The sequence below is a fragment of the Uloborus diversus genome, chromosome 7 (genome assembly GCF_026930045.1).
Source record: "Uloborus diversus isolate 005 chromosome 7, Udiv.v.3.1, whole genome shotgun sequence".
NCBI classification, from domain to species: Eukaryota; Metazoa; Arthropoda; class Arachnida; order Araneae; family Uloboridae; genus Uloborus; species Uloborus diversus.
In genome coordinates, this window is record NC_072737.1 from 164,878,364 (window position 1) to 164,884,363 (window position 6,000).

At 34.9% G+C, this 6,000-nt stretch overlaps 1 long non-coding RNA gene across 1 annotated transcript in view; it reads left to right on the forward strand.

Annotated features, from left to right (window-relative positions):
• LOC129226553 (uncharacterized) overlaps positions 1-5,115 on the forward strand; it is a 28,096-nt gene extending 22,981 nt beyond the window's left edge. Inside the window, exon 3 of the long non-coding RNA XR_008580797.1 lies at positions 4,998-5,115. This is a non-coding gene — a long non-coding RNA (uncharacterized LOC129226553). The remainder of the gene's footprint in view (positions 1-4,997) is intronic.
• The last annotated feature ends 885 nt before the right edge of the window (positions 5,116-6,000 follow it).

The following is a 6,000-nucleotide window of genomic DNA, read 5'->3' on the forward strand; positions in this document are numbered from 1 at the left end:
AATCGATAGCTTAAAGGGAGGATGAGAGCATTTGGTAATCTGCCCTACAACTGAGCAACTAAACGCAATTTCATTTTCAGAAATTTTATTATCATTTCAAAAAATGCAACATTTGGTACATGACATTAAAAACATTAATTATTTTTAAGGAGGAATAAGTAAAATTAATGGCCCAGCAATCCTGTAAAGAAACGTCTCTAACTAGTGGGAAAACACAACATTTTCCAATCAATGAACAACTGTGATTTTTGTTTTACACCTACGTCTCAGAGAAGCTTCTTTATATTCTGTACTTACTTTATTTCTTTGCATTCATTCAACTCATCTCTTATTTTACTCTGTAAGTATTACTCCGACTGTTTTGCGGTTTTTTTTTTTTTTTTTCTCTTCACATTTTTAAAACTGCTCTTCCTTTAAAAGATATCTTTTGTTACCTTCTCCTTTACCTATCCTCTATGGCAGTGGCACTCAAGCTACTGCCCGCGGGCCGTATGGGAAACGCGAAGTTGATCTACGTGGCCTGTTATTATGTTCAACGTTACGAGTCAAAAGCTACGCGTTCTAGAGCTTTCCAAAACATCATCTTCATTCGGATTGAACCCTCTACTGTCCACCGTAACTCTGAGGTCACATTACATTTCACCATTATGTTTCTCTGTATAAGCGTTAGTCCTTCGCTGACCAGTGTGACTTGAGCGGTGCAATATGTATGCTTTACATTTGTAGGTACTGATGCAAGAAAATTTTTCTCTCACAGAGTCAGAGTAATTTTGAAAATATGAAGAATTTAAAGCAAAAATCCTCCTCATATGTGCGTTAAATGTCTTATATATATATATATATATATATATATATATATATATATATATATATATATATATATATATATATATATATATATATATATATATATATATATATATATACAGTGAAATCCCGTTACAACGAACGTCAAGGGACCGCAAATTTTGTTCGCTGTAACGGGAATTTCGTTGTAATGGAATTCAAATAATGTAATGGCAGTTATATAGGGACTGAAAATATAGTTCGTTGAAACGGAAATTTCGTTGTATTGGTATTCGTTGTAACGGAATTTCACTGTATATATATATATATATATATATATATATATATATATATATATATATATATATATATATATATATATATATATATATATATATATATATATATATATATATATATATATATATATATATATATATATATATATAATAGCAAAAATACCCGGCGTTGCCTGGGTAGTAATAATTATGAGAAAAAATCGTTACTTGCTTTTGTTTTCTGGTTTAAGTGAAAGAATTTAAAACACATCTTTTTTACGTGATTAAAAATCGAGTTTCTTCCTTACCCATAAAAGTAAAATAGCAATAAGTATAAAGAACAAAATAGTATTGATTTAGAAACGAAAGCACTATATGTAGGCATATACAAATTTCCAAAACATGAAATTATTCTTCTCATGTTTAAAAAGATTAATCTGTTGATACTTTTTTTTTTTAACATGGAGTCTAAAAACTTCTCTGTATTGCTATTGAAGTTGCTCGTAATCCCCTTATACTTGCTTTAGTTATTTTGGAAAATTTCAATCATTGTGGGCTCTTGGTGCGATTTTACCGAATTTGCGGGAATCGTTTTGGGATACCTTCGATGATGCTCCCCCATTCTTTCCTGACTTTGTAAAACGATATGATATTAATTTTCGTTACAAAGATATTATCGCCAGGTGCTGAGATACTTTTGGTCACCATAAAATGGCGCTAAAGATTTTCATCCGAAATGTTTCCAAAATAAGTAGTAAAATTTGGCGATTGTTTAAAATTGTGCAAAAAGGAAAATTAATGGAAGTTTTTGTGCTGTTTATGGATTTGCCTAATTTAGTTGCTGGATTATTTAACACAGTAAAAAAGTTTTTTTAAAGATTCTTTGATTGGCGATATTTTGTTTACATGGTGAAAGCTGAGAAACATTATGACGTAGTCTTCCGCTTCAAAAACAGCGATGTTGAAAAAAACTGCCAAATGCATCAGCTACGGAAATCTTTCTGCAAAAATTTTGGCGATCTGCTGGTTGATTGGATAAGGAGTAAGTGTTCAATCAGCATAAATAATAATAAAAACCATTAATTACATTAAAGTTCCGTTTAAATGGAAAATGATCAGCCAAATCATATATTATTTGCCAATCTTGTGCAAAAATCTTACTTCAAGATTTGACTTGAGAAAAGCCTTGAACAGTCACGAAAAGCAAAGATAGTCAACAGCACAACAATTGTCGCTATCGACAGGGAGTTGAGATGATATACTAAATACTGTATTGAGTTTAGGAAAGCCATCGAACATGGAACTAAAAAGCTCATAACTCGTTTTTTATTCTACTTAAAAATTTCGAATAGGTGCCATCTTCAGCAGAAAAATCAGAGCTTTCGATGGACATATAATGTAAATATGTGCAAGTATTTTTTCATCCCTATATTAGAGAATTTATACGAAAATTGTATTTTATTGCTCCCCTAAGGGGGTTTTGCGCCCCATAATGGGACGAAAACTACCCTATCTGTTATTCTGATGCATAAGCTATATTATTGTACAGTTTCATCAAAATCCGTTCCGTAGTTTTTGCGTGAAAGAGTAACAAACATCCATACATCCATACATCCATACAGACAAACTTTCGCATATATAATAGTAGTAAGATATATATATTCTGTACCTACGCATTTTTTCCCACAGAATATATCAGTTTGAGCAGTAGAGTACTATTAGGAATGATTGTTGCAAATTTGAAGCCAAGTAGTCAGAAATTGGTTTCTGGAAAAATAGATGGAAATTTAAGCATTAATAAAATAAGCCTGTAGTAATGCTAACACTAGAGGCACAATCCTGCAGAGAACTATACAGATATTGGCATACGCGGACGATATCGACATCGTTGGACGAAGAAAACAGGATGTGGTTGAGGTATTTGTTGTCCTTGAGATCGCTACCAGGGAGTTGGGCTTGACTGTAAACGAGGAAAAAACTAAGTTTTTGGTTGCGAGCACTAGAATACATGATGTGCAGCCGCTTAATATTGGAAACTATACTTTTGAAGGAGTCACCCAGTTTAAATACTTGGGTACGCCTATTACCAGTAAGAATGAGTTAAAAGTTGAAATTGGAAATCGAATTTTGATGGCAAATAGATGCTACTTTGGCTTAAAGAGCCAATTAAAATCTAAGCTCCTTTCCATTAATACAAAAATAAACCTATACAAAACCCTCATAAGACCGATCATTTTATACGGTAGTGAGACATGGGCAATTAATAAAACAGAGGAAAACAGACTTCTCATTTTTGAAAGAAAGATCCTTCGGTCAATTTTTGGAGCAGTAAAGGAAAATGATGCTTGGAGAAGTTTATATAACTTTGAAGCAGTCCATAAATACAGACAACCCAACATCTTAAGAGTAATTAAACCCAATAGAATAAGATGGCTGGGACACGTATTTAGGTGTGCAGATCTGGCCCCAGTTAAAAAGCTAACTTTTTCGAAGATTGAGGGTACAAGGAGAAGGGGAAGACCAGCAACAAGGTGGCTGGATAGTGTTGAGAAGGACCTAAAAATTTTGGGAGTGAACAGGTGGAGAAACCTGGCAACGTGTCGTACCGCCTGGAGGAAGCAGACGGAGAAAGCCTTGGCCTGCACCAGGCTGTTGTGCTGGTGAAGAAGAAGAATGCTAACAACAATTCTTTTTTCTTCTCTCTCTCTCCTTTTCTTTGTTTTCTCATGTTACCTAGAAACAAATTTACTTCACTTAAGTTTTATACGTGTTCTGGCTCGAAAGACCAGAACAGTGTTAGCATGTTTTATGTTTTTTCAATGTTAACCGATTTTATATTTACATGAAAAATTTATTTAATTGTCAGGGCACGGAAAGATCATGCACGTTGTCTTTCCTCCGTTAACACCGTGCTGGCAGTGAAATACGTTTTACGGCATTCTCAGAGCTAACTGCTTTGGAGTAAATCCAGACGGGGAAAAAAACGTTTCGGGGATTTGCATGGAAGGAAGTTACTGTTGCCAATTCATTTGAGAAAATCTTCCAGAATCTGCTTTTTAAACAGAAAAATCAATGCTTGGGAGCCGGACAAACGTAAACCGCACTATCACTATTTTGCATGAGAGCAGAGGGAATTCATGAAAACTTTTCCGTATTAAACTCTAATAATGAGTGAGTGAACTTTAAAGTCTGTCATAACTAAAAGATTGTTGTATAGGTCCCACATCAGTTTTGCTATTGTTGCTGAAAGAAAAGAAAAAATAAATAGAACACACACACGCAAATAAATAAGGTAAAATTGAAAGTCAAAATTTGCGTGTTTTCTAAAATTATTCATTTTATAAAACGTTTTGTTTGCATACCGATGCTAAAATGAGAATTTCCATCATTTTATTTTCCCGCCAACACCCTCTGCCAGCACCACCGTCGCGTCGACCGGCTCCTCACGATGCTTCTCCTTTAGCGAAAACCGTCTCTAGGTTGCGTCCATATCCTACACACACACGCATACACAAACACGCATACACACATACACACACTCATGCCTGCGCACAGACACAAACACACACTCCTACACACACGCACACACACACTCATGCCTGCACACAGACACAAACACATATTCCTACACACACACAAACGAACGCCTACACACACACACAACATGCGAGCGTACACAACACGCGCTGCATACACAACACGCACACACATGCATACATACACACACACACACCCACACACATGCGCCTACACAAACACATACGCGCATTCACACACACACACACGTTCGTTTTTGCGAAAAACATAATTTGAATTCAAGATGCCAAAAATTCAAATTAATATATATATTTTTTATTATTTGGTATTGTTTGTGTACATAATCACCAGTGTGGAAAGTTATGTATTCTGAAGTTGTACTTTTATTTGTTGCAGTCAGGCCCGGACTGGCTCCTTTTGGGGTGGTCGTTTAGGTACTGGAAAGTCGCCCCCTGATGTGGGGGTTCTGGGGGCCCTTCCCCCGAAAATGTAAGAAAATTATTGTTTCAAAAACTGCTTTTTGCTTTTTCTTTTTGGATACGTTAAGTAATAAAACTAAAGTTAAATTTATGTATTTTTCCATTTATTTACTGATTTAAGCCAAAGGAGATGGGGTACTAAAGCAATCTACATGAATTCATTGGGTCTTGAACAAGTCATTAAGTTTGATTACTCCAATTTTTATTACACCTGCATTTCTCTTGTGTTCCAGTTTTTTTCACACGGCCATTTATACCCATATTCCACAGTTCTTGTCTTATCTCATCTTATTGATTCTACAAAAACTTGGAGAAACGCACTTAGCGGCCTGATTGTTGGTTAAAATTTTATTTGTTGGAATCTCGAAAAGAGAACTTTTTTCAACTATTGAAGTTTTAAAAAGGTGACTATAAGGCATCCTTAAATTGCTTTTTGTAACTTTAATTGTTTTGACGAAAAGAGAACTTTTTTCTTACATATTTTCAACTTTAAGATTTCTCTGGGGCCCTTCAGAACCTCGGGGCCAATAGGCAACTGCCTACTTTGCCTATTTAGTAATCCGGCCCTGATATAACTGGAGGGCCAACAGTCATAACAGATTGATGCTGCTCCCTAGCAAATATCCTCACAAGGTTTTGTGCATCAGTCAAGCTTCGGTCTAGCATGCAGAAAGAATTATCGGTTTTCCACCAAGTCGAGAAAATTTTGAGTTGAACATTTTGAAACTTATTGAATAAATAATACTTAGTTAAGAAAGAACAAATACATAAAAATTAGCAGAATTTTATCCTTTTTTGAGAATTGTATTTGTACGAACTGAAATGTTATTAACTTTTTTTGCACGTTAAAAATAAATCCAAGCTTGGCAACGGAGCAAGTTTACGCGTTGACGTCTGAGCACCTTTACGCACGTTCTTAA